Source organism: Solenopsis invicta, chromosome 4, assembly GCF_016802725.1.
Source record: "Solenopsis invicta isolate M01_SB chromosome 4, UNIL_Sinv_3.0, whole genome shotgun sequence".
NCBI lineage: Eukaryota > Metazoa > Arthropoda > Insecta > Hymenoptera > Formicidae > Solenopsis > Solenopsis invicta.
In genome coordinates, this window is record NC_052667.1 from 26,729,436 (window position 1) to 26,742,075 (window position 12,640).

The 12,640-nt window shown below is 37.5% G+C and overlaps 2 protein-coding genes across 2 annotated transcripts in view; one reads left to right on the forward strand and one right to left on the reverse strand.

Moving 5' to 3' along the window:
* LOC105196320 (tektin-3) overlaps window positions 1-12,640 on the reverse strand; it is a 157,360-nt gene that overhangs the window by 26,121 nt on the left and 118,599 nt on the right. The window lies entirely within an intron of this gene.
* The window catches only part of LOC105196325 (protein N-terminal asparagine amidohydrolase), a 49,102-nt gene continuing 38,146 nt past the window's right edge, over window positions 1,685-12,640 (forward strand). The window contains exon 1 of the mRNA XM_011162215.3: window positions 1,685-2,428. The gene's annotated coding sequence lies outside the window, so the exon portion shown is untranslated. The remainder of the gene's footprint in view (window positions 2,429-12,640) is intronic.

A 12,640-nucleotide genomic window follows, 5' to 3' on the forward strand; every position in this document is an offset into this window, starting at 1 on the left:
GCAAAATCAGTGGGCGAGAATAAAAAAAAGGGGAAACAGATAAATTATAATTAAGAGATGGACAAAAATAATTAAGAAGGAAAAAAGATAACGTAAGACATAAAATAAGAACGTGAAATTGCGCAAGCTCGGTAAGGGGGGAGGGAGGGAGAAAGTGATTATTATGTTTGATTATTTTTTACGAGGTTATTATTTTTTCCATATGACTGTAACGTTCACTCATTAATTCCCGAAGTAATAAATCGTTAAACGATCAATCGTTCCGCGATTATATTGTCGAGAGAATGGCTGTTTCGCGCCTCTTATCGCGGTAAATTCTCGAGGACACGCGTCGCAATATCGCGATAAGCGAGTCTCGCGTGCGATCACGACCGATCAGTGATTTGAACGCCAAAAATCCACGCCGAAAGCTCGCTCGGCGAGATCACCGGTCGGCAGCCGCACATGGTGATTTCAACGCTTAGGGCCTGATATTTTTATAGCCTGTCGAAATACGATCCGACTGTCTCGTCGCTTATCCGATTGCCTGACTTTACGTTATTGAATAACGAACGATCGTAGGAAGCGTTGAACGCGGAGGAAAAAAAGAAGACTCGCCTATCAACAAACACGTCCATGCGAGTAGGCTGAGCAAGATTTATTCCGAAAGATTGAAAGTCCTCTGGTAACGATTTCGATAATAATTAAATAACGACGATATCGGAAATTGGGTATGGCAATTAATTCAACAGGGCGTGCTTCTTATATCATGTAAAAGAAGTTTATGAATTTAGAATGCGAAAAATACATATATTTATGAAACTAATGAGAGCTGTTGAATCAAGTTCAAATTTAAATATTCGCGATAAGTCGAACGAAGATAATCTGTCGCTATACCGACGTTTTATAGCATTGCAATGCAGTTAGAACGATTCTCTCGAGATGGCAGCATTGTTCGAAATCTCGCGACTGCGCGCGACAATGCACTGCACCGTAATAAATTTATATAAAACACTTTTACGCAAGTATGCTATCGTCCTTGAAACATATTAAAATCCTCGTTACGAGATTATTTCTAGGCATGAGAAAAGCGTAAAAGAGAAGGCGTTCGATTCTCAAATATTTCGATTTTCCTGGCGAAAAAAATTATACAAAATTCTATATAAATTTAAGAAATGCTATTAAATTTGTAAAAAGCTACAAATAGAACATTTTTGTTATTTTTAATAATTAAATATAATTAAAGACTTTGACGAAAAAATAAATATTTCTAACAAAAAAAAAAAAAATTCCTACAAATTTCTACTTTTAGTAAATAAATATTCTGTAAAACCTTTCATAAATATTATGTGCTATCTAAGTTTCTATCGTAGTTCAAACGTGAGTCCGATTAAAACGATAACTTTACTATAAAATTAAATAAAACACGCCAATAAAGTTCAAATTTGTTTCTATCATTTTCTATCGTCTTTTTTCTTAAACAAGAAAAACGTGACGTATCCGTGATGTCTCAACATCATCTCGCACCGAGTAAATTGTATGTATTTACAACAATGCGTTAACACGTGCCGATAACGCAGGCGGTGAGAGACGCGAGAGTGCGTTATCGGCGCGGCAATGCACTGAAGTGGACGGGTTGCGCGTTGCGCATGGTCGAGCCGAGCGCGGCCGAGCGGGGCCGGAATCGCGCGAACGTTGAAGCTCAGCAGAACGAAGTTGAACGCGAACGTGTAGACGCGCTCGCGCGGGACAGTGCGCGGACAGTGTGAGCAGCGGGCGAGTGAGCGAACGTTGCTACACGCCGGGTTTGTGGACTTTGCCGATTTTTGCTCGGCTGTCAGACCGTAGAGCGCCCTACTCTCTCGCAGCGCGTGAAAGCGGTGCTTCGTGAGTGACGCCCCTAAGCACGATCACGCCTCGCGCGTATCTCTCTTCGCCGCCTGTGGCTCTATCTGTTTCTTTCTCTCTCTTTCTCTTTTGCTGTCGACGACGCGAGCCTGTCTTTCTCTCTCTCTTTCTCACTCACGTTGCTCCGATCTGTCATCCTTTCTTTCTCGCGTTGTCTCTCTCTCTCTCTCTCTCTCTCTCTCTCTCTCTTGTTCCTTCGCTGCCGCGCGCTCGGGATCCGCGTGCTCGTCTCTTTCCCGTCGCGGTACGCTCGATAATCGTACACTCCGCAGGACAACGACGGCGATCGCGACACGACGAACGGTGACGTTCGTCGCGACACTGACGTTTTTGCCGCCGATCGGCCGCGTCGCGTGTGCACCACCAGTTGCGTGTTGCGTAACTGCATTTTACAACGAGAGAGCCCGCCGCCTCCTCGCCACGAGTCCCGCGGGTGCATCGGCCCTGTCCCTCCCGCGCCCGTCCCGCCTCTCCTCACCGTCAACAGTTTGGCGCTACGAAACCTTGGAATCTGACGTTTCGAGCACACGACTTCGCTCTGGTGAGTCTTTTTCCCTCGTTTTATCTCCTTTCTTCTCTCTTGACGCCGCGCCCGCGATCCCCTCAGCCTCGCGTTCAACGTGAATCTTGAATCTTGCTTGGCTGTTCGTACACTTGTTTACGCTCCGTCAGAAACTTTATTCGAAGATACCATCAGCGTACTTTGCGTAGTAATGTTCAAAAAAACGAATGAGAATTCTTATCTCGCGACAATTGGAAAACTTTCGAGCAAGATTGTGCGTTTACGCGTAGAATATAAGTAGTCTACATTACGCGTAAACAACTTAAACTATGTAGATTACGCAAACTGTGTATGTAAACTATAACCTATAGATCTTAGAAGATTCATATTTCATTAGAAAATAAGTACATAATTATACTTAGTGATGTAAAATTGAATAAAAGGATAAATTGATACTTTTATTAGACCTGACATGTAAGATAATAAAAATTGTATCATTTTTTTAATTTCGTAATTTTTAATATTATATATTTTGTTATATATTAATACATTAAAATTTGATGTATTAATAATTTTAAAACTCAATTACTTTTTTCTGTGTTGTGCTTTGTATCATCCAATTTACAATAGTTTACATAATTTACATATCTGTATTGTCTACATGAAAAAAAAGTTCATGTAAACATCATTTGTATTTTTTATGTAAAAAAAACAACACGTATAAACGCAATCTTAAAATATGCAGCACAACCCTGCTCTGGGTTTTTTTTTTTTAGAAAACATGGAGGTATTATTGTATTTTATAATTAATGCATTGTCGCGCAAAATGTGAGTTGATCGCATCAGGTATTCAAGCGATTTATTTTTTATTTGTTAGTTTATATCGCGTCACAATCAAATTTTAGAGAATGGTGTTGATTTTGCATTTATTCGCGTTTTTTTTTATAACATAATAATAACGTTCGTTTGACGGCTTTGACGGCTTCAAATAATAACAAATAATAAACATCACGTTCAACATGATTGTTCACTACTGTTTAGAAGTGAATAAACGATCAGATGTTATAAGAAATATATTGCAAATTTAAGTGTGTAAAACGTGTAATCACTTCTTACATTTGAATTTTTTTTGCATTATGTAATTTTTGTACAATTACGTGTATCAACATTAAATTACACGTCTATGCGTGTAAAAAGCATGCAAAAAATTGCGCGTACAAAATAAATGAGTAAAAAGTGACTGCATCTTATACACAAAAATGTACACTTGGAGTGTAGGAATATTGATAGCTGCGATGCTAATTCCGAACTAAAGTTTGATGTCTACAGTTTATGCAAGCTTTTAAACAAGCTTGTGCAAGCTTTTGTTGTGCATCTTATCATAATGCAATACACATGCACACATTTTTTTTATATGTATTTAAAATAGGACTGCAACCCACAAAAAATTAAAAGCTGCAAAACGAGAGAACGGAACTCACATTTTCGTATCGTGTTTATTTTGAGAACGATCTACATATACATCGATTGTGCTGTAATTTTACAATCGATCGATCCGATATTTTTCTTAATCGCCACGCCAGTTTTTACGGCATTTAAGCATGAACACTATCGCGGTCTCGCTCGCTCGAGTATCTGAATATGCAACGGAATCACAATGATGTCGAAAATGAGTCGGTGTTGGGCAAGTAATAACGGGTTTATATGGGAAGAAAGAACTGCTTTTATTGTAAGACGCGTTTTTGCGAGGGCACGACCAAAAGGGGGAGTTACTTCGTGGATTCGATTTCGCGGAAAGCATAAGACGAGCAAGCATCTCCGAAGCGGTTCGAGGTATCAGAAGATATGTTTTACACGAACGCAAAAAGATAACACATGTACATTGCGTAGCTTAAACAGCCGAGATTTAAATTTTATGTCTTGAGAAATTAAATGTGTTATACGAAGAATTAAATGGAAGAATTACAAAGAATTTGAAATTATTGCTATTTTAAGATCACGACTGTTAAAAAAAAATGATAAAATGTAAACTACATTATAATACAACAAACTTGAATATATTTATATTTGAAATTTATATTTTATTATTTAAAGAAGTTTTTTTAAAAACTTACAATTTTTTCCTTGTTGAATCTAATTAAATTCTATCACACTGACAATAAAAAAAATTTTTTTTAATAAAAAAATTTACTTTTAAGTGAATAGGCATATTACCTTATATAATTTTGTTTTCTTATATCTGTTATATTTAAATAATGATTTTATAAAGAAGCTAATAATATAAAATTTAAGTAAATTGTTTTCTTAGTTTAAAAAGTTTGATTATCTTCAATATAAAAATAATTTAACAGTAAATATTTTCTAAAACATCAAGACAAAATAAAAATTATCGGTTAAAAATTATTTTTTTCATTTTTTTACACAAACATTTCAATTAATAAATTTTTAACTTGACTGCAAGTAAATGAGCTATTAGAATCCAGTAAATAATTTTTTTGTGTTAAATAAAAATTTTTTCAGTATTTGTTCTCTCAATGCACTTTTCGAAAATTACAAGATAATTCTAATAATCTAGACATTCATATTCCTTACGCATTATGAGTGCTATAATAAAATTAAGAACTTGCAAATTCTTAAATTTATTTAATATTAATCGTTTGAATTTTGTTTAATTCATAAAATCTGAAATCTCGAGGTTATTTTTAATCTGATAATCTCACGTCCAGCTTGTATTAAACAATAAAATTGTTCGAAGCTCCGATCGCTTCAAAATCGCAGTTAATTCGAAATTCGATTTAAAAGTCAAAGTATATTATATATGCTGCATTACATAATCGTGCAGAGATGATCGCATTGACAAAAACATGTCGTTCTATTTCACAATCAGTATCATCTCGTCGAAGATATGGTGCTTCCGCTGTTTTGCTTGCGAGACGGTCGTTCTAATCATAAATCATGTGTATACGCCGAAAAGAACTGGCGACGCGTACAAATAATAAAATAAAAATAGAAAAGCGAACCGTATTATCAACTTGTGAGACACACGCGTACTTTCGACGTATATTATCACCGCAAAGTTTTCAAACATCGATAGCGAGGGCAGAAAAATTCTTCGCGGCCATAACAAGAAATTTCACAAATGAAAATCCTTTGACTCGCTTTCTTACGTAATTTCTTTTTTTTTTATATGCGCATTCGCGAGTTTTGGGTTCAACGCGATTTTCCAGAATGTAACTCCGGCCAACATATGTGAGTTTTCATCGTACATCGGTAAACTTTTCGAGGATAGTGTACGTGCCGACGTACGTACACAATAGCAAACACAGCCAGTCGTCGTATCGTGACACTGCAATGGCACTTGCATATGCAGTACGTTCGTCGACATGAAATTATCCAGTGGCCATCCTTTCGCTCGGTTCCTCGTGCCCCTTTTTCTTTTCTTCCTCTCATGGTCAGAGGAAAGGAAACAAAAAAACGAAAACTCCATTACCCTCGTCCGGTCTTGTAAACTTCGTGAGCGAGAACTGAGACTTTTTATTATTAATTTTATAAGCGCGCGAGAGTTGTTAAAAATTTAAATTGTTTTGCACGAGCTTATTTTAAACTTCAGTCATTAGGAAATAAGTGTTTTAAAATTGTCTTAAAGTGATATATGAAGATCTCAATAGTTTCAGAATCTTTAATATATAAATTTATCCGCGACTTGATCATTTCGATTTTCCTAAAGAAAAACATTCTACACAAATTAAAGAAAAATGCTACAAAAATCGACAAAATATCCTAGAATTGGAACACTTATTAATTTTAATAATTAAATATTTCTACGAAAAAATAAACATTTCTCCTAAAAATACTAATAATTTCTACAAATTTTTACTATTAGTAGAGTTTTATACTTATTTGTAGAAATTTTTTTTCTCCAGAGTAAACATTGTTGTTAAAAAAATATAAAACGCTGTGGTTTAACGTAATTTCACCGAAAAATTCATAGAAATCATAGAAACGATACACTACGAAAATTTACAAAATTGTAGAAAAATGTTCCAATTCTAGTATTTTCACTAGATTTGTAGCATTTCTTAATTTTGTGTAGAACTTTATTTTCGTCAGGGTTCTAAGCGCTATCGAGATCTCGAGCTCGAGTTTCCTCTAGCGCAGCTCCCCCTGAAAATTCGGAAAATGCGTTGTCGCGCAAATTTGTCGACGAGGAAAGAAGTTAATTATCGTAATCGGCAGTGATCTGCTGCCCGGTTCGAAACCGGAAGAAAGGGCATCCGACGAGCAGCGGAGTGCAAGTACTTAACCTTGCCGCGACTTTCGAACCTCCGATCGAGCGAGGTTCAAGGGAAAGGGTTATTAAAAGGCTCCCCCCTGTCCCTCTCCCTCCCCTCCCCCTCATCACTCGAGTAGTCATTAAAGGCGGAATCGAATTGACCCACTGCATGTCGGTTGCGGTTCGTAGTGCAACCTACGTCTGTGCCTGCGTCTATGGCAGCATCTCTCGCCGCTCACACGCTGCGATCGAATTTATTATAATCATTCGGCCGGAGTATCACGGGAGAATGCACGCGCGCGTGTGTGTTTGTGTGCGTGTGATGATTCAACTCTCTCGAGATGGTCCTTTTTCGTTGTGCGAAATTTATAGGAAGCCATACGCTTGATCAACCGCTTGTAGAAAAGTGCACCTTTGATTAATAGATCTCTAACGTTCTGCGAAACCTATGCAAAGCCTATTATAAACTATTGAAATCTATAATTGGGACACATTGACTCTTTTCTTTATGTTATACTTGAACAGTAGTACTTTATTGGAGAAAGACTCTTGTAATATTGTATTATACTATCTGTACACGTGTTCTTTAGTATTTTAAACCAAACTCATATAAAGTCGAATCCCGACCAAAGCGAGCCTGAACATGAGCAAATAAGCAAGTCACTTCGACGGATGCAAACGATGTGGTCGATGCACGTTGTTCATTTGTATTTGTTCGCGCCTATCTGGAGCCAGTCTAAGAAAGTAATTAGTATTTTAAAATATAGTTGAAATTTATTTTGTGTATTTTTTGTGTCATTTATAAATTGTAAAACTAAGAAGCTATATTTTACAGATGATCATCTAGGTAGCAAGGTAGCAAGCTGATGACGTTATTTGTCGTCACTTTAACGTCTTTGATGACATTTCGACGTCAGAATGACGACAGATAACGTCTTGCTACTCGGGCAATAATACAAACATGTTAAATAAAAAAAAAAATTATTTTACACGGGATTAATTAATGAACACTCCGATTAATTAATGCCCTTAAAGAAACTATAAGAAGAAAGGTTTCAAATATTCATAACGTTACGATATCCTGCAATATACAAAATAGGCGAACGTTTTTACCTAAATAATTCTCAAAGTCGTGGAAAAATTACTTGCGCAGGTTACCTTAAATTCCCCACCGTTTTTTGTCAATGACTGCACCCTCGCCCCGTAGATGCACGTTACATTGCAGGTAATAAGGTAGAATCATCGGACGAGCGGATAATGGGCAAGAAGGGAGGGAGGAAGTTGGGAAGGCTGCCGTGGAATGATAAACACAGCTTTTGCGTGTACTTAAAACGCATGTGCGTGCGTGTGCGTATATGTGCATGTGTATATATATGGTAAGAGGGAGGAGCGGGTAGGTGGAACGATAGAACGCGAGGAAACCGAAGGGAAAAAGGCAGAAACGAAAGGGCGGCGTGGATGATGGGATAAGTGCACGTCTCTGACAAAATACCGGGGCCCGCTTACGCACACGCACGCGCGCACGCACATACGCGGCGGGGTCCCGACCGATCGACAGTCCCCCGAAGTCGTATTTATTAATCATTTTTAGCGGCTTGATTCGCGCGCGCAGCATTGTGGAACCGACAATTTCCGCGCCGGTCGATTATATTCGCGCATCCGCCGTGGATCCCATCGGCTCACCATCGGCCGCGGTTTCTAACGGCAGCGGTGCAATTCGTGGGAATCGCGATCACTCAGCAGGTCCTTGCTGCGAACCTGTTGCATCGAGTTACGTTTTAATTTGAACTCGACGGGGGCAGGAGGAGAAGCTGATGAGACAAACTTTTTATCGTACTCTTTAGAGTCTTCAAGTGTCTTCTTGGAAAATTGTCGGAATATCTCATGCCCTATAAGCGTTACAATATCTTTTAATATTAAAAATAATATTCTTAAAACATTATTTAATATTTATAGAAAGTTAATAAAAAATTATTTTTAATATTAATAAAATATTATGTACTTCAATATTTTAAATTATCGGAAATATAACGTTTTAATGTAACAACTGTAAAGTTTGTGAACATTGTATGCGTAATAATTTATATTAACTTTTGAACAAAACTAATATTCGTAAAACATTTTCATAATATTCCACGGATATTGAAATAATATATAATACATTGAATGTTATATAAAGCAGACATACAACATTAATACAATATTTCTATTATATTAAGAAATATATTCTCGGAATGTTATTTTAATATTATTTTAATTCTTAATAATAATCTAGGAATATTGTAACGCTTGTAAAGTAAGAGCGTTTAGGTAAAGCGTAATCGTTATTGGATATCGGAGTAATAATATTTAAATAAATCGAGATACGCATTTAGAATGATTTTAATATACCACACAAATTTTCATTGCTGCACGAGATAATTACTATCGGATTAATCGTGATCATAAATTGCAAGGGAAATGTGTGAACACGAATTACATGGATTTTAAGAATTCAAAGACAGAAATTTTAAATAATTTATAGACATAACAGGTAGAACTCGTGTAGTGCATTTTGATGACCGCTTAATCTCGATTCATCCGGCAAAGCCGGAATTAGTCTTCGCGTTTCCCGAACGATCTCCGTACGATGATTATGATCACGTCAAACGTAAAATCTCGAATAGCGTCCTTCTCTCTGACGAGCGCGCGTTTGCCGAGTACGCGCCGCGTGCTTTTTGCCTCGCGAGAAAATGCATCCGACGCGAACGGTATCGTGCCAATAATTGTGCGCAACTTAAGTACACGCCGCGCCGGTGCTTAAGGACCAAGGAATTGCGAAATAATGAACGCTTCTCCGGGCGAATGATTAGAAAAAAATGACCGTCATTAGAACCAGCGATGGCTGGCGCAGACCAATCCCGTTGCATTGCGACGTAAAATTTTACAATTGCGTTGGTCATTTGTCTTAAGGCCATGGGACACTTCTCTCTGCTATGTAATCAATATTTTTTTCTACCTTTTTATGAATGCTGGCGTTATTTCGCGTCTGTTAAATTGTCTTTTGTGTCACTTCAAGTAAAATTTCCTTCTTGTAAAAATAAATTTTTATAAAAATGATTGATTATCGTGTTTTTTTACGCGAAGCAATTCACAGAGAGAGAGATTTATAGAATGATCTGCAAATATATAGAAATGTAAATTATCGCGTTAATGTAAATCAATAGCACGCGATGTCGAGGAATCTGCGCTTGACTTTTAAATTGCATTCTTTTCTGAGTTGCGATGATAAATACTCTGTTCATCACTTAAATTATGAATTGAATCTTGAAATGACTTCGCATTTATTGTAAAATGGTGCTTTGTATTGATTCGCGTTTTAATTAAATGCGCTTTGCAGTTATATTAACTGCAAAAAAATGTAATATTGATTCAGTGATCTACACTCTCGCGCTGATGAATTAAATGCAGGAATATTGCATAAAATCGTGCTAGCAAATGGTGATTCGAATGTTACATGATCGCTGCGGATGTTGCATAAAAAAAATAATATTGCGGTTGACACTTTTACAATATCTATCATTCACGTTGGTATCAAGGTAACCACTCCTTTCTATGTCACAGAACGTGGATAAGCCGCGCCGCGTTTGCGTAATTTCCTCTTAAACTTCTTTAAAAGGCTAATGTCCACCTTTTTTTACTTACTGTTTACACAGATAACGCAGATACGTACACGGATCGCAAATTATTGCGGTTACTCATGCAGATTCGATGATAACACAAGACATAGGTACACAATCTTTAGGCATCAATCTTTCCAAGATTTACACGTAATGCGGTTGCACGTTATTTTTAACACGTGCCTTTAATTGAACTTTTTGATACAAAGCGATTAGCGATTGAAGAAACTTGATTGTAAAAATAGAGAGGGTATCGCACGCTCGTAATAAATCTCGATGGCAAGCATAGTGCGCGATAGCGTACGATCGCAGTTAAGGTCCCTTCCCTCGCGGGCCCCTTGAGGGGACGATAACTCGCATTAATTTGACAGTTAATTAGCGCCGATCGAATCGATCGTACGGTTCGCGATGCACTTCCGCGATTAGCCTTTTTTTCTCGGCGCTGCCCGCTGCGTTTACTTTGCCGTTTGCGATTCGCTATTAATTTCGCCCCGCTATGACGGCCTAAGTATGCTGTAAAGACGGATGCTTAATGTCATGTCTACATCAAGCTTATTCGCGGGTACAGAGAAAGACCCTCTAGCCTCACTTTGAGAATTACATTTATATATTTCTGATTACATTTTCAAAATACCCATCTGTTACATTATAATAGGTCTCGATGAATTTTTTATAATAAGAAATTGCTATCTTCGATACGTAAAAAAAGATGAAAATTTTAAATATTACAAATTTTGTCAAAGAAATTTCCGTATCTATTTTTTTTTTGTTTTCAATAATTCAAACTGAAATTTCAAGCTGAAATAATTTTGGCGTTCAGAACTGGAGGGTATTCGCCATGTTAAAGAAATGAGATAAACGGGGATTTATTTCGATAAACAAGACTCTCGATTGATACTCTTTAATAAATAAAATTAAATCATCTGATCTTCCGGTACGTCGACAAATTTATTCGCTCGGTGCACGGGAGACTGCGAGATTTCTTCGATACGGCGCGCACCGCGTGAAACCGCGCAGCGGTGCGTTATGGCAATCCTGAAAACTTCCGTCATCGCCCGCGGCGCGTATTAAGAATGTCGTTGATTAATCCCACCATGCCTTTTTTTTCAGTTTTACACTCTGCCATTCTATAAATAAAAGACGCCGCCGGAGACGCGGCGTGCGGGTACTTGTACCGGTGGGTGTGCGCCTCTCTATACGATTCTCCGTTTCTACCCTCCTCTTTCTCCCCCTCCTCCCTCTTTTTGCACACCTTCGCTGAGAAAGCACTGCTGGCAATGGGAAAGCAACGATCGCGGTTAGGATCATCGGAATTTCTGATCGGAGAAATGCCTAGGGTATGAGAATGGATCAGCGTTGAAACAACGTCAGAATCGTCGTTTATTGACACGTTTATTGTTTTATTCATCAGTTTGGCAAACGCGCTCACCGCCGTGATCGACGTTAATAAATGATACCCATCGCTGCGAAGATTAGCGTCGGCAATCCGACGATTATAAACTTGTATCGTTCGATTTCGGACGCAGCTTGGATTAATGGAGGTGGATTTATCCCTAAAGTCGACTCGACATGGAATTATGATGAAAATCGAATAACGTCATATATTTATTCATTCGATGTATTTCTTCGTTGACATTATAGTTACTTCACACGTCTTTTCTTTAGCGAAATCTCGTTTCTCTGAGAAAAAAATTGAGCTTGAGTTTAATTCAATTTCAAGAGTAACGTTCTCAAGTCTTTAAAGAAATAAATTATCGGATCTTTCTGTTACACGCGTGAGAAATTAATATAATAGTGAATTAATTAGATAATATATAATACAATTCTTGCATTGTTTTTTTTTTAAATGGCGATATAAAAATATAATATTTTTATTTTCTTGGATATTTTACATTTTACGTTAGAAAATGAAAACTGACCAACTTTATAAAAGAAATGATTTATCTGACATTGACTCCTGACGATAATTAATGCGAAGAGGTAAACGGATGATATCGGGAGGTAGACCGTGCGTTGCACGAAAAATAAAATGCTCAGCCGTCAACCGATGGTCATTTACAAATTGTCATTATTTCCCACATGATTCAATGTTGACCTAACCCCGCTGGCCACCTGGAGGCGTTTGTCAAAAGTTCAATCTTTCAAATTGATTTACGATTGTTCTCATGAATGTATGCTAAACCGGTTCGGGCCTCAAGAACACCTAGTCGGCCTGAAAGTTGATAATTATCGATTCTTTGATTTATCTTTTGCCGCGCTCGCCATCTGGACATGTATTATGGAATAGATCCCGATTGGAATTATTCCGTTTAGCCTCGA